Source organism: Phyllobates terribilis, unplaced genomic scaffold, assembly GCF_046119375.1.
Source record: "Phyllobates terribilis strain yellow unplaced genomic scaffold, ASM4611937v1 Scaffold_1268__1_contigs__length_339053, whole genome shotgun sequence".
Lineage (NCBI taxonomy): Eukaryota > Metazoa > Chordata > Amphibia > Anura > Dendrobatidae > Phyllobates > Phyllobates terribilis.
This window is the reverse complement of record NW_027364028.1, coordinates 317,985-339,054: the sequence shown is the minus strand read 5'-3', so window position 1 is coordinate 339,054 and position 21,070 is coordinate 317,985. Positions and strand designations below refer to the sequence as shown.

The following is a 21,070-nucleotide window of genomic DNA, read 5'->3' as shown; positions in this document are numbered from 1 at the left end:
CGTTCCATTGCCACATTCCATCTACTGCAGGCAGGATACCTGGCTGGCTGAATGTCGCTGAGAAGCTCACAGAGACCGCCATAAGCAACAGTTTAACAGAATGCCACAGACTAATCAACCAAACTTTTTGGGTTGGGTTCTCTTTTATAGTCTGCAGGCATTAAATGAAAGAAGTCAGTGTTCCAGCAGAAGGAGACAACGTTTCAGAAAAGGCATTGTAGCAAACCAAAAAAGAAATTTTAAGCGCAGCAGAGTAACCAGCGCACATACCTGTTAGCTCAGGTGAGTTTAAAAGGCTGCTGTTGATAACAAGGGCATTTGCTAAATAGATGGTGTGTGTGCAACAATATACTGAAAGGTCAATTATATTGTGCAGCTTATCTCACCACCTGTAGTTATTTAGGTGAAAGCTCCAAAATGCTTGCCTAATATGTCTGTTTATCCAAAAGGAAGTAAAAAGGGAGAGCTAGAAAGATAGCATTGCATCACATTACATGGCAATGCAATGCACAGTTGCTGAAGTTGAACCAAAATGAGCTTGTAATCTGGCTTCTGCAACTTTGAACATGAAAAATCCAATGAGGAGAAGAAAAGCAAAGCCAAAGAGTCCATCCCAAAATCCGACAAACAAGCAAAATGAACAAAAAACATTGAATTCAATTCTTTCTGATTTTAGAAACTGCATTAAAGAAGGGGTGCACCGGTCCTGGAGATACTGCAATACCAGGTCAATGCGTGGAGTGGACAGAGCAAGCTCTTTTTCCATCTCCCTGTTCTAAAAATCCATTTAATATATGGTCCCCAGATAGGGGACGTATCAGATATTAAACTGATAAGAACAGATACTACACTTGATCTTAGCCAAAAGGCCGAGAAGCGATAACCAGAATTGGTTTCAAACTACGGAGCCACCCAAGGATCCTGAAAAGTCCATTTGTGGAGATGAGCTCCTGGACTCCCGTTAAGAAGACATGTTGTCAACCTCTAGATCCCTTACATGCCTGCACTTTTCGGCTTGCTGCTGCTGCAATCCACGTGTTTTAGATCTGCATAACTCCACCTCTTTAAACACAGCACCTTCACCCCCTGCTGTTCCCACCCGCCTCAACACCGTTGGAAGGGAGGAGAACCAATTAAGGCGGGGGGTGGGGTGGAACGAGCAGCTGTCTACCCTTAGCAGGAGGGCTCCTGATTACATACCTCTCCTGCTGCTGCTGCTGCTGGCTGTCCAGCAGCAGACTGAAGGTGGCTGCTGCTGTGCACAGGTATATAAAGGCTCAGAGCCTATTATGACACGCGCAGCCAGCGTTCCATTGCCACATTCCATCTACTGCAGGCAGGATACCTGGCTGGCTGAATGTCGCTGAGAAGCTCACAGAGACCGCCATAAGCAACAGTTTAACAGAATGCCACAGACTAATCAACCAAACTTTTTGGGTTGGGTTCTCTTTTATAGTCTGCAGGCATTAAATGAAAGAAGTCAGTGTTCCAGCAGAAGGAGACAACGTTTCAGAAAAGGCATTGTAGCAAACCAAAAAAGAAATTTTAAGCGCAGCAGAGTAACCAGCGCACATACCTGTTAGCTCAGGTGAGTTTAAAAGGCTGCTGTTGATAACAAGGGCATTTGCTAAATAGATGGTGTGTGTGCAACAATATACTGAAAGGTCAATTATATTGTGCAGCTTATCTCACCACCTGTAGTTATTTAGGTGAAAGCTCCAAAATGCTTGCCTAATATGTCTGTTTATCCAAAAGGAAGTAAAAAGGGAGAGCTAGAAAGATAGCATTGCATCACATTACATGGCAATGCAATGCACAGTTGCTGAAGTTGAACCAAAATGAGCTTGTAATCTGGCTTCTGCAACTTTGAACATGAAAAATCCAATGAGGAGAAGAAAAGCAAAGCCAAAGAGTCCATCCCAAAATCCGACAAACAAGCAAAATGAACAAAAAACACTGAATTCAATTCTTTCTGATTTTAGAAACTGCATTAAAGAAGGGGTGCACCGGTCCTGGAGATACTGCAATACCAGGTCAATGCGTGGAGTGGACAGAGCAAGCTCTTTTTCCATCTCCCTGTTCTAAAAATCCATTTAATATATGGTCCCCAGATAGGGGACGTATCAGATATTAAACTGATAAGAACAGATTTTTTTTTTGACTTGGAATGTACCCAAACATAGGTACACCCGTTTATTGGATAAAACTTAATTACAATACATTAGATATGAACATAAAATCATTACATTTTAAAATGCATTCGTACATAAATTGATTTCAGTTCAATAAGGCAGTAAAATTACATTAAAATACAGACAATGTGTTTAGATTGCTGTGTTCCATTCTTTTACCAGCCATTGTTTTGATAAAATTACATTTCTCTTTTTATCCAATAAATAATACATATACATTTCACTAAAAGCCAACTCTAAAACATCTTTCACAGATAAAACATCGTGTTTAAAAAGAAGGATGTTCCTGGCCTTCCATAGAGCTTCTTTGATGGTACTGATTGTCTTCCATGCGATGATCCTCTTGCTGGCGTTGGGGCACTCCACACGACCAAATAAGACAGTTTCAAAAGTAAGATCCTTAATGTTTGTCATTTTTTGAAGCAAAGGAAATATTGTAGTCCATGTTTGTCGTGCAAAGTGACAAGTCCATAAAACATGTAAAACAGTCTCATCTCCGAGGCATCTTTGTCTTGGACATCTGGCAGTTCTCACGAGTCCTCTTCGGTGTTGGAATGCCCGACATGGAAGACAATCATGCACACAGCTCCAGGCCAGGTCCTTCTGGGAATTAAAAAGATAGGGTTCATTAATAACTTTCCATATGTCAGTACATTTATTATCATTAAAATTCCCAATCTGTACAATTGATTCCTTTTGTTTGAAACCATTTAAAATCATCTTGCTATCTCTTAAGTCTTCTGCACTTTTCCCTTTTAAGTCATACGTGTTTACAATAGTTCCTAAAATCTTATAGCTTTCTGGTGTATTAAGAGCATATGGGGAACTTAAAACTGTTTCAAACCATCCATGACGTTTCATAAAATAACCTGTGTTAAAACGGATGAAATATGACCAATAACTATTTTTCGACAGTGCATTAAAACATAAAACAAAAAATCTTATTAAAACAAAAGCTCTAAAATCGGGGAAATCTTTACCGCCTTTCTCTTTAGGCTTGACCACTAACTCTCTTTTCAATTTCTCCATCTTGGAGCTCCAGAAAAAAGTGAAACAAGCTTTGATTATTTTCGTAAAGGTATGTGTGGGGGGGGGAAACACCAAACTTAAGTACAATAACAAAGGCACAATTACCATTTTTATAACTAGTACCTTCCCTTCCATTGTTAATTTCCTCAACCTCCACATACATAGTTTTTGATTTACCTTTTGTGCCACAAGATCCCAGCTTTCTTTACCTTTGTTTGTTTCGTTAAAAATCACACCTAGAATCTTTACAGAGTCACATTCAGGAACCGGTACATCATTTAAAATCATATTCCCCACATTTAAAATACAGCTTTTGTTAAAATTTACTTTAAAACCAGATCCACCACAGAAGTATTCCACTTGCCGTAGTGTTTTCCGGATAGACAGGTCATCTTTACATGTTATGGCTACATCATCCATATATCCAGTAACTTTTGCTTCTAGCCCTCCCCCACCTGGCAAATGGACGCCTCGGATTTGCTTGTCTCTCCTTAAGACACTGAGTAGGGGTTCAAGGGCACAAATAAATAACAAGGGGGACAGAGGGCAACCTTGTTTTACACCAGAATTTAAAAACACATCACTTGTCTTAAAACCATTTACTAAAACCTTACTAGTGCAACCATGATAAAATGCTTTGAGAGAGCATAAAAAACCTTCTGGTATACCCATTTTAGCTAAAACATTAAAAAGGAATTGGTGTGACACTCTATCAAATGCTTTTTCAAAGTCGAGAGACAGGACTGCCAGCTTACTTCCCCTCGACTTTGTGTCATCTATTACATCTTTGATTAGATTCAAATTTTCCCAAACACTCCTTCCTGGTATGCCACACACTTGGTTTGGGTGGATTATGTTACCTATTACCTTTTTAAGTCTATTTGCACAAATTTTTGCCATTATTTTGTAATCACAATTTAGAAGGGTGATAGGTCTCCAATTTCTTAGTTGCGTTTTGTCTTCCTTTTTGTATATAAGGGAGACCTCACCTTTCTTCCAGGAGTTCGGTAGGGTTTTTGTATTAAAAACCTCGTTAAAAACATAAAATAAATCCTCCTGTAAAATATCATAAAAAACCTTATAAAATTCTATGGGTATACCATCAGGCCCCGGTACTTTACCAGACTTAAAGCTTCTTATGGTCTCAGATATCTCATCTTCAGTTAGACTCTGTAATAAAACATCTTGTGAGACAGGGTCTAAAACAGTTGTAATTTCATCCAAAGTACTTTTCATAAAATGGTCATCAACAGATTTTGTGTTAAAAAGCTCGGAATAAAATTCATGCACTTTAGCTAAAATACCCTCTATGTCTTGTTTACCTTCCATTGATTCAATAAAAACACGATTTTTCACCATACATTTAAAAAAATATCGTGAACAGGTTTCATTATTTTCAACATGTTGGACCTTTGCATGGAAAATTAACTCTTTACCTCTCTGTTCTAAGGTATGCTGAATTTCACTTTTTAAGTCACTAATTTCTTTATCTACTTCAATCTCATGGCTCTTCAATTTATATAAGGTCTCCAATCTAGTGTTGAGTTGGCAATAAAATTCTCTTTTCTCTTTAGCTTTCTGGACCCCAACCTTCATAAAAAAATCTCTTATGTTCTTTTTCATCTTTTCCCACCACCTACTTATAGGGATATGGGGGTCTCTTATTCTTTTAAAATGTAAATAAAATTCAGTAAAATCAGATAAAACTTGGGGGTCTTCTAAAAGGGAAATGTTTAACTTCCAGGTACCTTTTCCTTTTTTCTTAAAATCATTACATTTCACATAAAAGGATAAAAGTTTGTGATCAGAAAAAACATTAGATAAAAGCTCACATTTAAAAGGCAATACATTTTTAGAGCAGAAAATAAAATCAATCCTGGAGCTACAATTCACGTTGCTCCAGGTTACCCATTCCTCTGCAGGCAAGTCTTTATTACACTCCTTAAAAACATCTGTTAAATTAAAATCTTGTATGACATTTTTTAACATAAAAGACGTTTTATCATAATTCCTACTTGTGGAGCTTGAGAACCTTTTTTCTCCACCTAAAATGCAATTAAAATCTCCTGATAAAATAAGAGGGACAGAATCATTAATAAATAAGGGTAACATATTCAACATATCAGCTCTTTCTTGCTTATCTGTGGCTCCATAAAAGTTTAAAAATTGCCATTTAAAACCATCAATAAAAGCTTTTACTAATAAAATTCTACCTGGTAAAACCTCTTGAACAGAGTCAATAAAAACATTCCCTTTAAAAAGAATGGCGACCCCTGCTGACCTGGACCCGTTTGATCCTGACCATACTGAGGGTCCATGTGCCCAATCAGTCTCATATTCTGTATAATTTAAACTGTGTGGGATGCAGCATTCCTGTAAAAAGAAAACTGTAGCTGTTAGAGAGGATAAAAAATCAAAGAGAGCAACTCTTCTGGTCTTAGTTTTCAACCCTCTAGCGTTAAGAGAAAAACCGCTAATCCCTGCCATAAGAGAAAAAAAGGAAATTTAGCATTCTTTCAAACTCTTACCTCAGCTGGTTTATATTTCTATTCCAGGAGATGAGGGATCATTGATCGTCAACAGAGAGCCCGTCACGGAGGACTCCTCATCTGTTAGTGTCCCAGACCGTAGACCTCCCAGGATATACTCTTGTTCCATTCTGTCCAACTCTGCTTGGTCGTATTGCCTGCCTCTTTGCTCACGAACCCCCATTTGGACCCCTATCGAGGCACCATCTGGGGGAATCGTATCGAGCACATGCGTCTCAGACGTTGACCACTTATTTTCAGGAGTTTCCAGGATCACTGAGTCAGCCATCTCCATCTCCCCCTCCATTTCTGAAGGGGGTGGGACATTGGCAACCTCCTCACCCTGTAAAGGCACCGTTTGAGGTTTCCCACTTCCATCCGGGGGTTCCGGTGGGGGTACTTCCTTAGGTGCCCTATCCACTCCGTGCAACCTGCGTTTTTTTGGCCCAGACTGTTCGCGCCCTTGAGTATTCCCAGGAGGATTCGAAGGTGAGGATTGGCCTGTAGCACCCACCCTCGGTCCCTCCGCAGGGGTTTCTGTTTGTGGGTTACCACGCCGTTCCCTCTTTTGCTTCGAGTTTCCAACAGTACACCATGGCTCACCATCCTCGGTCGGTATTTCCATACTCTCCCCCTCATTCTCCTCCGCGGGCTTGTCCGAACCAGCCGAGGGTTGGTCAGGGGGTGAGGGCTTTTCTGGTTCAGGGGGTGAAGGTCTCTCTGTTTGCCCAGCTTGAGCTCTCTTTGAGGTATTCCTAAAAGGACAATGAGAAAAAGCATGACCTCTGGAAACACAGTTGCTACAAAAAATTCCAGTTGTACAATTTTCAGTTTTATGGTCTTTGCTCCCACAGGCTACACAAGTAATGTCACAGTTAGAATGGCCGTATTTTTTGCATTTCCTACAGAATGCCAGCATCCCATTAAAAAAGAGGTCACCATTCGTGTTTCCAATTCTAAAACGTGCTGGGGGAAGTCTTATGCCCCCCGGGCTTGAAGGGTCCTTAATACATGTCACCGTAAATTTCCACTTACACGCCCAAACTCCGCACTCATTCATAACTTTTCCATGGCTTACCACTTTGCTGAAATAATTGGATAAAAATGAAATAACATCGCTTTCTTTTGTATAAGGAGAGTAAATTTTAACAATTACAGTTTTTATCACATCTAATTCATGTTCGACAATTTTAACACCTTTAAAGATTGGCTTTCTCTGGTAAATTATATCAGGATCATTCATTTTACGGCAAAAATCTTGGTGGATACCTTTTTCAGTGAATGTGACATCGTATACACCACGCTTCGGGTAGTCTTGGATTGCAAGGATCTCGGATTTCTGGATTGAAAAAAATTTCACAAGAAGATCATCCACAATAAAACGTAAACCTCTGTTATCTTTACCTCCCTCATGGAAGTAAAACCGCACCGTATGCCGTAACCGGGCATAGGTCGGAATTTCACCTGGATCTGAATCCATGGTGAAACAAGGATTTCCGCAACAGGAAAACGGGGATTTCCGCAACCAATAATGGGGGATTTCCGCAACTAAGGAGTCGCTGAACAATCCTAGGACTGTACAGCTGGGATCGCAACCCGTTGCCCAGGGACTAAGCCCACCTCATTATAGCAGCAAGGGCCTAAGCCCCACTACAAGAGTGGGACCCGAACCCAAGGCCAAGAGGCGGGGTACCCCAGGCACCTTCCAACTACAACCAATGCCAGTAAAACCAACACTAGATCGCAGCCATAAGGCCGAGAAGCGATAACCAGAATTGGTTTCAAACTACGGAGCCACCCAAGGATCCTGAAAAGTCCATTTGTGGAGATGAGCTCCTGGACTCCCGTTAAGAAGACATGTTGTCAACCTCTAGATCCCTTACATGCCTGCACTTTTCGGCTTGCTGCTGCTGCAATCCACGCGTTTTAGATCTGCATAACTCCACCTCTTTAAACACAGCACCTTCACCCCCTGCTGTTCCCACCCGCCTCAACACCGTTGGAAGGGAGGAGAACCAATTAAGGCGGGGGGTGGGGTGGAACGAGCAGCTGTCTACCCTTAGCAGGAGGGCTCCTGATTACATACCTCTCCTGCTGCTGCTGCTGCTGGCTGTCCAGCAGCAGACTGAAGGTGGCTGCTGCTGTGCACAGGTATATAAAGGCTCAGAGCCTATTATGACACGCGCAGCCAGCGTTCCATTGCCACATTCCATCTACTGCAGGCAGGATACCTGGCTGGCTGAATGTCGCTGAGAAGCTCACAGAGACCGCCATAAGCAACAGTTTAACAGAATGCCACAGACTAATCAACCAAACTTTTTGGGTTGGGTTCTCTTTTATAGTCTGCAGGCATTAAATGAAAGAAGTCAGTGTTCCAGCAGAAGGAGACAACGTTTCAGAAAAGGCATTGTAGCAAACCAAAAAAGAAATTTTAAGCGCAGCAGAGTAACCAGCGCACATACCTGTTAGCTCAGGTGAGTTTAAAAGGCTGCTGTTGATAACAAGGGCATTTGCTAAATAGATGGTGTGTGTGCAACAATATACTGAAAGGTCAATTATATTGTGCAGCTTATCTCACCACCTGTAGTTATTTAGGTGAAAGCTCCAAAATGCTTGCCTAATATGTCTGTTTATCCAAAAGGAAGTAAAAAGGGAGAGCTAGAAAGATAGCATTGCATCACATTACATGGCAATGCAATGCACAGTTGCTGAAGTTGAACCAAAATGAGCTTGTAATCTGGCTTCTGCAACTTTGAACATGAAAAATCCAATGAGGAGAAGAAAAGCAAAGCCAAAGAGTCCATCCCAAAATCCGACAAACAAGCAAAATGAACAAAAAACATTGAATTCAATTCTTTCTGATTTTAGAAACTGCATTAAAGAAGGGGTGCACCGGTCCTGGAGATACTGCAATACCAGGTCAATGCGTGGAGTGGACAGAGCAAGCTCTTTTTCCATCTCCCTGTTCTAAAAATCCATTTAATATATGGTCCCCAGATAGGGGACGTATCAGATATTAAACTGATAAGAACAGATACTACACTTGATCTTAGCCAAAAGGCCGAGAAGCGATAACCAGAATTGGTTTCAAACTACGGAGCCACCCAAGGATCCTGAAAAGTCCATTTGTGGAGATGAGCTCCTGGACTCCCGTTAAGAAGACATGTTGTCAACCTCTAGATCCCTTACATGCCTGCACTTTTCGGCTTGCTGCTGCTGCAATCCACGCGTTTTAGATCTGCATAACTCCACCTCTTTAAACACAGCACCTTCACCCCCTGCTGTTCCCACCCGCCTCAACACCGTTGGAAGGGAGGAGAACCAATTAAGGCGGGGGGTGGGGTGGAACGAGCAGCTGTCTACCCTTAGCAGGAGGGCTCCTGATTACATACCTCTCCTGCTGCTGCTGCTGCTGGCTGTCCAGCAGCAGACTGAAGGTGGCTGCTGCTGTGCACAGGTATATAAAGGCTCAGAGCCTATTATGACACGCGCAGCCAGCGTTCCATTGCCACATTCCATCTACTGCAGGCAGGATACCTGGCTGGCTGAATGTCGCTGAGAAGCTCACAGAGACCGCCATAAGCAACAGTTTAACAGAATGCCACAGACTAATCAACCAAACTTTTTGGGTTGGGTTCTCTTTTATAGTCTGCAGGCATTAAATGAAAGAAGTCAGTGTTCCAGCAGAAGGAGACAACGTTTCAGAAAAGGCATTGTAGCAAACCAAAAAAGAAATTTTAAGCGCAGCAGAGTAACCAGCGCACATACCTGTTAGCTCAGGTGAGTTTAAAAGGCTGCTGTTGATAACAAGGGCATTTGCTAAATAGATGGTGTGTGTGCAACAATATACTGAAAGGTCAATTATATTGTGCAGCTTATCTCACCACCTGTAGTTATTTAGGTGAAAGCTCCAAAATGCTTGCCTAATATGTCTGTTTATCCAAAAGGAAGTAAAAAGGGAGAGCTAGAAAGATAGCATTGCATCACATTACATGGCAATGCAATGCACAGTTGCTGAAGTTGAACCAAAATGAGCTTGTAATCTGGCTTCTGCAACTTTGAACATGAAAAATCCAATGAGGAGAAGAAAAGCAAAGCCAAAGAGTCCATCCCAAAATCCGACAAACAAGCAAAATGAACAAAAAACATTGAATTCAATTCTTTCTGATTTTAGAAACTGCATTAAAGAAGGGGTGCACCGGTCCTGGAGATACTGCAATACCAGGTCAATGCGTGGAGTGGACAGAGCAAGCTCTTTTTCCATCTCCCTGTTCTAAAAATCCATTTAATATATGGTCCCCAGATAGGGGACGTATCAGATATTAAACTGATAAGAACAGATACTACACTTGATCTTAGCCAAAAGGCCGAGAAGCGATAACCAGAATTGGTTTCAAACTACGGAGCCACCCAAGGATCCTGAAAAGTCCATTTGTGGAGATGAGCTCCTGTACTCCCGTTAAGAAGACATGTTGTCAACCTCTAGATCCCTTACATGCCTGCACTTTTCGGCTTGCTGCTGCTGCAATCCACGCGTTTTAGATCTGCATAACTCCACCTCTTTAAACACAGCACCTTCACCCCCTGCTGTTCCGACCCGCCTCAACACCGTTGGAAGGGAGGAGAACCAATTAAGGCGGGGGGTGGGGTGGAACGAGCAGCTGTCTACCCTTAGCAGGAGGGCCCCTGATTACATACCTCTCCTGCTGCTGCTGCTGCTGGCTGTCCAGCAGCAGACTGAAGGTGGCTGCTGCTGTGCACAGGTATATAAAGGCTCAGAGCCTATTATGACACGCGCAGCCAGCGTTCCATTGCCACATTCCATCTACTGCAGGCAGGATACCTGGCTGGCTGAATGTCGCTGAGAAGCTCACAGAGACCGCCATAAGCAACAGTTTAACAGAATGCCACAGACTAATCAACCAAACTTTTTGGGTTGGGTTCTCTTTTATAGTCTGCAGGCATTAAATGAAAGAAGTCAGTGTTCCAGCAGAAGGAGACAACGTTTCAGAAAAGGCATTGTAGCAAACCAAAAAAGAAATTTTAAGCGCAGCAGAGTAACCAGCGCACATACCTGTTAGCTCAGGTGAGTTTAAAAGGCTGCTGTTGATAACAAGGGCATTTGCTAAATAGATGGTGTGTGTGCAACAATATACTGAAAGGTCAATTATATTGTGCAGCTTATCTCACCACCTGTAGTTATTTAGGTGAAAGCTCCAAAATGCTTGCCTAATATGTCTGTTTATCCAAAAGGAAGTAAAAAGGGAGAGCTAGAAAGATAGCATTGCATCACATTACATGGCAATGCAATGCACAGTTGCTGAAGTTGAACCAAAATGAGCTTGTAATCTGGCTTCTGCAACTTTGAACATGAAAAATCCAATGAGGAGAAGAAAAGCAAAGCCAAAGAGTCCATCCCAAAATCCGACAAACAAGCAAAATGAACAAAAAACATTGAATTCAATTCTTTCTGATTTTAGAAACTGCATTAAAGAAGGGGTGCACCGGTCCTGGAGATACTGCAATACCAGGTCAATGCGTGGAGTGGACAGAGCAAGCTCTTTTTCCATCTCCCTGTTCTAAAAATCCATTTAATATATGGTCCCCAGATAGGGGACGTATCAGATATTAAACTGATAAGAACAGATACTACACTTGATCTTAGCCAAAAGGCCGAGAAGCGATAACCAGAATTGGTTTCAAACTACGGAGCCACCCAAGGATCCTGAAAAGTCCATTTGTGGAGATGAGCTCCTGGACTCCCGTTAAGAAGACATGTTGTCAACCTCTAGATCCCTTACATGCCTGCACTTTTCGGCTTGCTGCTGCTGCAATCCACGCGTTTTAGATCTGCATAACTCCACCTCTTTAAACACAGCACCTTCACCCCCTGCTGTTCCCACCCGCCTCAACACCGTTGGAAGGGAGGAGAACCAATTAAGGCGGGGGGTGGGGTGGAACGAGCAGCTGTCTACCCTTAGCAGGAGGGCTCCTGATTACATACCTCTCCTGCTGCTGCTGCTGCTGGCTGTCCAGCAGCAGACTGAAGGTGGCTGCTGCTGTGCACAGGTATATAAAGGCTCAGAGCCTATTATGACACGCGCAGCCAGCGTTCCATTGCCACATTCCATCTACTGCAGGCAGGATACCTGGCTGGCTGAATGTCGCTGAGAAGCTCACAGAGACCGCCATAAGCAACAGTTTAACAGAATGCCACAGACTAATCAACCAAACTTTTTGGGTTGGGTTCTCTTTTATAGTCTGCAGGCATTAAATGAAAGAAGTCAGTGTTCCAGCAGAAGGAGACAACGTTTCAGAAAAGGCATTGTAGCAAACCAAAAAAGAAATTTTAAGCGCAGCAGAGTAACCAGCGCACATACCTGTTAGCTCAGGTGAGTTTAAAAGGCTGCTGTTGATAACAAGGGCATTTGCTAAATAGATGGTGTGTGTGCAACAATATACTGAAAGGTCAATTATATTGTGCAGCTTATCTCACCACCTGTAGTTATTTAGGTGAAAGCTCCAAAATGCTTGCCTAATATGTCTGTTTATCCAAAAGGAAGTAAAAAGGGAGAGCTAGAAAGATAGCATTGCATCACATTACATGGCAATGCAATGCACAGTTGCTGAAGTTGAACCAAAATGAGCTTGTAATCTGGCTTCTGCAACTTTGAACATGAAAAATCCAATGAGGAGAAGAAAAGCAAAGCCAAAGAGTCCATCCCAAAATCCGACAAACAAGCAAAATGAACAAAAAACATTGAATTCAATTCTTTCTGATTTTAGAAACTGCATTAAAGAAGGGGTGCACCGGTCCTGGAGATACTGCAATACCAGGTCAATGCGTGGAGTGGACAGAGCAAGCTCTTTTTCCATCTCCCTGTTCTAAAAATCCATTTAATATATGGTCCCCAGATAGGGGACGTATCAGATATTAAACTGATAAGAACAGATTTTTTGATTGAAGCTGCATCCAAGGCACTGAAAAATGTGACCGAAGTCACACCAAAACAGCGCACGAGGCGAGGATTCATGTGGACCCTTCCCGGAGGAGAGGGTCCCCAATAAACCATCCCCATCCCTCCGAGCCAGAAGGCCACAGCGAGGGTCAGGGATCTCCGATGCTCTCCCTAGCCGAAGCCGGAGAAGAGCCGTTTTCGTGCTGCCAGCTTCCATCTAGGCTGCCACCCTAGTGGAGTTGGAGCCTGTGTTGGTTTCTCAGCCCAAAGCTGACCGGACCTCCGACCGGGTTTATAAAAATTCCCCTTCCTAGCCCGGAGGCCAGGAATAGGGGGGGTTGCTCAGAAAGTATGATTGGCAAAGGTGCGGCGTGCTACGAAGCCAAGTCTTTCTGGGGTTCCCAGTCCCAGTAAGCTTGGACTCCCACCAGGGCGCCTACTCCTGGGGCACATTGCTCCAAAGCCCTCACACTTACCCAGCCTAGTGACTTCGATCCTGGAGGGCCATGTTTTCCATCAGATAACTCTATGAGCCACCTGGCGTACTAACAAGTGCACCAAACCAGTGTGTAATATGCATCAATTTACTAGGGCAGCCCAAGGACAAAACTGCCTTTTCAAAAGATACTACACTTGATCTTAGCCAAAAGGCCGAGAAGCGATAACCAGAATTGGTTTCAAACTACGGAGCCACCCAAGGATCCTGAAAAGTCCATTTGTGGAGATGAGCTCCTGGACTCCCGTTAAGAAGACATGTTGTCAACCTCTAGATCCCTTACATGCCTGCACTTTTCGGCTTGCTGCTGCTGCAATCCACGCGTTTTAGATCTGCATAACTCCACCTCTTTAAACACAGCACCTTCACCCCCTGCTGTTCCCACCCGCCTCAACACCGTTGGAAGGGAGGAGAACCAATTAAGGCGGGGGGTGGGGTGGAACGAGCAGCTGTCTACCCTTAGCAGGAGGGCTCCTGATTACATACCTCTCCTGCTGCTGCTGCTGCTGGCTGTCCAGCAGCAGACTGAAGGTGGCTGCTGCTGTGCACAGGTATATAAAGGCTCAGAGCCTATTATGACACGCGCAGCCAGCGTTCCATTGCCACATTCCATCTACTGCAGGCAGGATACCTGGCTGGCTGAATGTCGCTGAGAAGCTCACAGAGACCGCCATAAGCAACAGTTTAACAGAATGCCACAGACTAATCAACCAAACTTTTTGGGTTGGGTTCTCTTTTATAGTCTGCAGGCATTAAATGAAAGAAGTCAGTGTTCCAGCAGAAGGAGAAAACGTTTCAGAAAAGGCATTGTAGCAAACCAAAAAAGAAATTTTAAGCGCAGCAGAGTAACCAGCGCACATACCTGTTAGCTCAGGTGAGTTTAAAAGGCTGCTGTTGATAACAAGGGCATTTGCTAAATAGATGGTGTGTGTGCAACAATATACTGAAAGGTCAATTATATTGTGCAGCTTATCTCACCACCTGTAGTTATTTAGGTGAAAGCTCCAAAATGCTTGCCTAATATGTCTGTTTATCCAAAAGGAAGTAAAAAGGGAGAGCTAGAAAGATAGCATTGCATCACATTACATGGCAATGCAATGCACAGTTGCTGAAGTTGAACCAAAATGAGCTTGTAATCTGGCTTCTGCAACTTTGAACATGAAAAATCCAATGAGGAGAAGAAAAGCAAAGCCAAAGAGTCCATCCCAAAATCCGACAAACAAGCAAAATGAACAAAAAACATTGAATTCAATTCTTTCTGATTTTAGAAACTGCATTAAAGAAGGGGTGCACCAGTCCTGGAGATACTGCAATACCAGGTCAATGCGTGGAGTGGACAGAGCAAGCTCTTTTTCCATCTCCCTGTTCTAAAAATCCATTTAATATATGGTCCCCAGATAGGGGACGTATCAGATATTAAACTGATAAGAACAGATACTACACTTGATCTTAGCCAAAAGGCCGAGAAGCGATAACCAGAATTGGTTTCAAACTACGGAGCCACCCAAGGATCCTGAAAAGTCCATTTGTGGAGATGAGCTCCTGGACTCCCGTTAAGAAGACATGTTGTCAACCTCTAGATCCCTTACATGCCTGCACTTTTCGGCTTGCTGCTGCTGCAATCCACGCGTTTTAGATCTGCATAACTCCACCTCTTTAAACACAGCACCTTCACCCCCTGCTGTTCCCACCCGCCTCAACACCGTTGGAAGGGAGGAGAACCAATTAAGGCGGGGGGTGGGGTGGAACGAGCAGCTGTCTACCCTTAGCAGGAGGGCTCCTGATTACATACCTCTCCTGCTGCTGCTGCTGCTGGCTGTCCAGCAGCAGACTGAAGGTGGCTGCTGCTGTGCACAGGTATATAAAGGCTCAGAGCCTATTATGACACGCGCAGCCAGCGTTCCATTGCCACATTCCATCTACTGCAGGCAGGATACCTGGCTGGCTGAATGTCGCTGAGAAGCTCACAGAGACCGCCATAAGCAACAGTTTAACAGAATGCCACAGACTAATCAACCAAACTTTTTGGGTTGGGTTCTCTTTTATAGTCTGCAGGCATTAAATGAAAGAAGTCAGTGTTCCAGCAGAAGGAGACAACGTTTCAGAAAAGGCATTGTAGCAAACCAAAAAAGAAATTTTAAGCGCAGCAGAGTAACCAGCGCACATACCTGTTAGCTCAGGTGAGTTTAAAAGGCTGCTGTTGATAACAAGGGCATTTGCTAAATAGATGGTGTGTGTGCAACAATATACTGAAAGGTCAATTATATTGTGCAGCTTATCTCACCACCTGTAGTTATTTAGGTGAAAGCTCCAAAATGCTTGCCTAATATGTCTGTTTATCCAAAAGGAAGTAAAAAGGGAGAGCTAGAAAGATAGCATTGCATCACATTACATGGCAATGCAATGCACAGTTGCTGAAGTTGAACCAAAATGAGCTTGTAATCTGGCTTCTGCAACTTTGAACATGAAAAATCCAATGAGGAGAAGAAAAGCAAAGCCAAAGAGTCCATCCCAAAATCCGACAAACAAGCAAAATGAACAAAAAACATTGAATTCAATTCTTTCTGATTTTAGAAACTGCATTAAAGAAGGGGTGCACCGGTCCTGGAGATACTGCAATACCAGGTCAATGCGTGGAGTGGACAGAGCAAGCTCTTTTTCCATCTCCCTGTTCTAAAAATCCATTTAATATATGGTCCCCAGATAGGGGACGTATCAGATATTAAACTGATAAGAACAGATACTACACTTGATCTTAGCCAAAAGGCCGAGAAGCGATAACCAGAATTGGTTTCAAACTACGGAGCCACCCAAGGATCCTGAAAAGTCCATTTGTGGAGATGAGCTCCTGGACTCCCGTTAAGAAGACATGTTGTCAACCTCTAGATCCCTTACATGCCTGCACTTTTCGGCTTGCTGCTGCTGCAATCCACGCGTTTTAGATCTGCATAACTCCACCTCTTTAAACACAGCACCTTCACCCCCTGCTGTTCCCACCCGCCTCAACACCGTTGGAGGGGAGGATAACCAATTAAGGCGGGGGGTGGGGTGGAACGAGCAGCTGTCTACCCTTAGCAGGAGGGCTCCTGATTACATACCTCTCCTGCTGCTGCTGGCTGTCCAGCAGCAGACTGAAGGTGGCTGCTGCTGTGCACAGGTATATAAAGGCTCAGAGCCTATTATGACACGCGCAGCCAGCGTTCCATTGCCACATTCCATCTACTGCAGGCAGGATACCTGGCTGGCTGAATGTCGCTGAGAAGCTCACAGAGACCGCCATAAGCAACAGTTTAACAGAATGCCACAGACTAATCAACCAAACTTTTTGGGTTGGGTTCTCTTTTATAGTCTGCAGGCATTAAATGAAAGAAGTCAGTGTTCCAGCAGAAGGAGACAACGTTTCAGAAAAGGCATTGTAGCAAACCAAAAAAGAAATTTTAAGCGCAGCAGAGTAACCAGCGCACATACCTGTTAGCTCAGGTGAGTTTAAAAGGCTGCTGTTGATAACAAGGGCATTTGCTAAATAGATGGTGTGTGTGCAACAATATACTGAAAGGTCAATTATATTGTGCAGCTTATCTCACCACCTGTAGTTATTTAGGTGAAAGCTCCAAAATGCTTGCCTAATATGTCTGTTTATCCAAAAGGAAGTAAAAAGGGAGAGCTAGAAAGATAGCATTGCATCACATTACATGGCAATGCAATGCACAGTTGCTGAAGTTGAACCAAAATGAGCTTGTAATCTGGCTTCTGCAACTTTGAACATGAAAAATCCAATGAGGAGAAGAAAAGCAAAGCCAAAGAGTCCATCCCAAAATCCGACAAACAAGCAAAATGAACAAAAAACATTGAATTCAATTCTTTCTGATTTTAGAAACTGCATTAAAGAAGGGGTGCACCAGTCCTGGAGAAACTGCAATACCAGGTCAATGCGTGGTGTGGACAGAGCAAGCTCTTTTTCCATCTCCCTGTTCTAAAAATCCATTTAATATATGGTCCCCAGATAGGGGACGTATCAGATATTAAACTGATAAGAACAGATACTACACTTGATCTTAGCCAAAAGGCCGAGAAGCGATAACCAGAATTGGTTTCAAACTACGGAGCCACCCAAGGATCCTGAAAAGTCCATTTGTGGAGATGAGCTCCTGGACTCCCGTTAAGAAGACATGTTGTCAACCTCTAGATCCCTTACATGCCTGCACTTTTCGGCTTGCTGCTGCTGCAATCCACGCGTTTTAGATCTGCATAACTCCACCTCTTTAAACACAGCACCTTCACCCCCTGCTGTTCCCACCCGCCTCAACACCGTTGGAAGGGAGGAGAACCAATTAAGGCGGGGGGTGGGGTGGAACGAGCAGCTGTCTACCCTTAGCAGGAGGGCTCCTGATTACATACCTCTCCTGCTGCTGCTGCTGCTGGCTGTCCAGCAGCAGACTGAAGGTGGCTGCTGCTGTGCACAGGTATATAAAGGCTCAGAGCCTATTATGACACGCGCAGCCAGCGTTCCATTGCCACATTCCATCTACTGCAGGCAGGATACCTGGCTGGCTGAATGTCGCTGAGAAGCTCACAGAGACCGCCATAAGCAACAGTTTAACAGAATGCCACAGACTAATCAACCAAACTTTTTGGGTTGGGTTCTCTTTTATAGTCTGCAGGCATTAAATGAAAGAAGTCAGTGTTCCAGCAGAAGGAGACAACGTTTCAGAAAAGGCATTGTAGCAAACCAAAAAAGAAATTTTAAGCGCAGCAGAGTAACCAGCGCACATACCTGTTAGCTCAGGTGAGTTTAAAAGGCTGCTGTTGATATCAAGGGCATTTGCTAAATAGATGGTGTGTGTGCAACAATATACTGAAAGGTCAATTATATTGTGCAGCTTATCTCACCACCTGTAGTTATTTAGGTGAAAGCTCCAAAATGCTTGCCTAATATGTCTGTTTATCCAAAAGGAAGTAAAAAGGGAGAGCTAGAAAGATAGCATTGCATCACATTACATGGCAATGCAATGCACAGTTGCTGAAGTTGAACCAAAATGAGCTTGTAATCTGGCTTCTGCAACTTTGAACATGAAAAATCCAATGAGGAGAAGAAAAGCAAAGCCAAAGAGTCCATCCCAAAATCCGACAAACAAGCAAAATGAACAAAAAACATTGAATTCAATTCTTTCTGATTTTAGAAACTGCATTAAAGAAGGGGTGCACCGGTCCTGGAGATACTGCAATACCAGGTCAATGCGTGGAGTGGACAGAGCAAGCTCTTTTTCCATCTCCCTGTTCTAAAAATCCATTTAATATATGGTCCCCAGATAGGGGACGTATCAGATATTAAACTGATAAGAACAGATTTTTTTTTTTTTTTTATACCATTCAGTAAAATTTTTCAAGCAACAATCAATAGTATAAAAACTCATACTACGTTGCCCAGTCTTACATCATAATGGTACTTTCTTTATTTCATATTTATAACTTTATACTGAAACAGTTGTAATACCTTTTGAATGGACAAAAAACTATAAAACATACCATTATCATAAAAAAAGACAGATCACAACACTTAAACAAGGACTTACTGGTACTTTACCAGTGACCTCCATTTTTTTACTTTCCAAAAACCTTCTGAATCAGAGCCACCACCGCCACGGCTGTCCCATAAATAAACTATGTATAACCTTGACAAAACCATCCTAACACAATTATTAACTGAGATTATTTTCCTTTTAAATAAACACAAATTCCTAACGTCCCACAGACTTTCTATTACACATGCCATTATCAACCACAACAATCTCTCTTTCACCCGGCTACTTGCACCCATCCCAAACATTACCACTCTCCAATTTATAAAATTCACGCCCGCTAGTTCCTTGCATAAACCACCCACTCCCTTCCAAACACTCTGAGCATAATCACAATTCCAAACCAAATGCATAACAGTTTCACTCGCCCCACATCCATCCCTCGGACAGACCTCTGTTCTAATCAGATCCCTCCTCTTCTGTACCTCTCTCACAGGCAAAATCTCATGCAAACTCATCCATACGATATCACGCTGCCTATTCGATATTCCTTTTATACTCAGGTTCCTCCATACACACAACGCTTCACTCGATCTCAAGCCCCTAATGTTACATTCAAACTCTCTAACACGCATCCTTCTCCTTACATTCCTTATCACTTTGAAATCACCCATAGGAACATCCAACAAATCATGCTTGACAACAAATTTTTCAACAAACTCATACCACACTGGACATTTAAACGAAACAGGCACTCTTGCATCCCTTCTCATCCATTTCAACCCAAACAACATCCATCCAGCCATATATTTAATCATAAAAGCCGTCTTGTTATCCCTACCTAACAGAACAACCACCGTTTTAATATAATTTAAACCAAGACAAAATTCAAAATTTGGGAAATCCATTCCCCCATGTTCACGTAACTTACACAAATATTCCCTTTTAAGTTTTTCCATCTTACTTCCCCAATAAAACGTAAAAATTAGCTTCTCAATCCGCCTAAAACCCCTATAAGGGGCTGGAAAAACCACTGACACAAAAAGTAACATAGGAAGAATCACTGACTTAATAATAAGGACTTTGCCTGACAATGTCAAGTCCCGTAACCTCCAAAAATTTAACTTCTGTTCAATCCTCTTACCGCATTCATCCCAACTCTCATTCCCTTTCAGATCTTTGTTAAACCACACCCCCAAAACCTTAATAGCACCTTCTTCACATATCACACCATCCATCCTAACACTCGAATCCCCGAAACACTTAAAGCTACACTTCCCCCAATTCACCCTAAAACCAGATGCACCACAAAAGAAATCTAAAAGCAACCTTGCTCGATTCATAGCAGCCATATTATCACTCACCACAACAACATCGTCCATATACCCCATTACCTTTACAGTCTTTCCACCACTCCCTGGGATCAGAAGACCATTCATCACTTTCTCTTTCCGAATCATGCACAACAGGGGCTCAATCACACTTATAAACAGGACAGGGGACAACGGACACCCCTGCCTGACCCCTGATTTTATGCACACCTTCTCACTCAAACATCCATTCACTAACACTTCACTCACCACACCATCATACAAACACCTTATGGCATTCACAAAAACACTAGGAAAACCCATCCTAACTAACACCTCAAACATAAACGCATGCGACACTCTATCAAAAGCTTTCTCAAAATCCACACAAAAAACCATACATTTCCCCTTCCTAAACATACAATCTCCAATTACGTCTCTCAACAACAAGAGGTTATCAGTCATACACCTACCTGGCACCGCGCACACTTGATCATCACCAACCACACTTCCAATCACCCCACGCATACGGTTAGCCAGAATTTTGCTAAAGACTTTATAATCTGCATTGAGTAATGTAATCGGCCTCCAATTACGCAAATTCTTTTTCTCACCCTTCTTATATAGTAAAACAACTACTCCTTCTTTCATGGAATTACAAAGTACACCATTCATCCACATATATTGACATACCTCCACAAAATCAACACCAATCACATCCCATGCTTTTACATAAAACTCCACAGGCAACCCATCTTTCCCAGGTGTTTTATTCTTTTTCGCACCATCCACCGCCTTTTTAACCTCATCAAAAACAATATCCTCACTCAAACACTCACGTTCCCCTGATTCAAGCTGACTCTCCAACATACCTAACACATGCTCTTTCAAACCCCCATCCACCCATTTAGACTCAAATAAACTACTATAGAAACTATGTACCTCATCCAACACTTCCCTTCCAACCACAGTCATACCATTATCATTTACAACCTCATCCAACTCATCTTTTTTACTGCACATTTTTTTAAAAAAGT

General features: G+C 42.8%; 10 non-coding genes and 1 pseudogene across 10 annotated transcripts; all 11 read right to left on the bottom strand.

The window, feature by feature from the left end:
- Positions 1-690: 690 nt before the first annotated feature.
- On the bottom strand, positions 691-881 carry LOC141243689 (U2 spliceosomal RNA). The gene has a single exon (XR_012307743.1). It is a non-coding gene; the product is annotated as a U2 spliceosomal RNA (small nuclear RNA).
- Positions 882-1,996: 1,115 nt separating this feature from the next.
- LOC141243737 (U2 spliceosomal RNA) lies at positions 1,997-2,185 on the bottom strand. Its single transcript, XR_012307786.1, has one exon. It is a non-coding gene; the product is annotated as a U2 spliceosomal RNA (small nuclear RNA).
- A 6,446-nt stretch (positions 2,186-8,631) lies between these two features.
- Positions 8,632-8,822, bottom strand: LOC141243688 (U2 spliceosomal RNA). The gene has a single exon (XR_012307742.1). It is a non-coding gene; the product is annotated as a U2 spliceosomal RNA (small nuclear RNA).
- Positions 8,823-9,937: 1,115 nt separating this feature from the next.
- On the bottom strand, positions 9,938-10,128 carry LOC141243687 (U2 spliceosomal RNA). Its single transcript, XR_012307741.1, has one exon. It is a non-coding gene; the product is annotated as a U2 spliceosomal RNA (small nuclear RNA).
- A 1,115-nt stretch (positions 10,129-11,243) lies between these two features.
- On the bottom strand, positions 11,244-11,434 carry LOC141243686 (U2 spliceosomal RNA). The gene has a single exon (XR_012307740.1). It is a non-coding gene; the product is annotated as a U2 spliceosomal RNA (small nuclear RNA).
- Positions 11,435-12,549: 1,115 nt separating this feature from the next.
- On the bottom strand, positions 12,550-12,731 carry LOC141243723 (U2 spliceosomal RNA). Its single transcript, XR_012307775.1, has one exon. It is a non-coding gene; the product is annotated as a U2 spliceosomal RNA (small nuclear RNA).
- Positions 12,732-13,255: 524 nt separating this feature from the next.
- On the bottom strand, positions 13,256-13,371 carry LOC141243774 (U2 spliceosomal RNA; annotated as a pseudogene).
- Positions 13,372-14,486: 1,115 nt separating this feature from the next.
- LOC141243696 (U2 spliceosomal RNA) lies at positions 14,487-14,677 on the bottom strand. The gene has a single exon (XR_012307749.1). It is a non-coding gene; the product is annotated as a U2 spliceosomal RNA (small nuclear RNA).
- A 1,115-nt stretch (positions 14,678-15,792) lies between these two features.
- Positions 15,793-15,983, bottom strand: LOC141243685 (U2 spliceosomal RNA). Its single transcript, XR_012307739.1, has one exon. It is a non-coding gene; the product is annotated as a U2 spliceosomal RNA (small nuclear RNA).
- Positions 15,984-17,092: 1,109 nt separating this feature from the next.
- On the bottom strand, positions 17,093-17,283 carry LOC141243719 (U2 spliceosomal RNA). The gene has a single exon (XR_012307771.1). It is a non-coding gene; the product is annotated as a U2 spliceosomal RNA (small nuclear RNA).
- A 1,115-nt stretch (positions 17,284-18,398) lies between these two features.
- Positions 18,399-18,588, bottom strand: LOC141243745 (U2 spliceosomal RNA). The gene has a single exon (XR_012307792.1). It is a non-coding gene; the product is annotated as a U2 spliceosomal RNA (small nuclear RNA).
- Between the last annotated feature and the right edge of the window lie 2,482 nt (positions 18,589-21,070).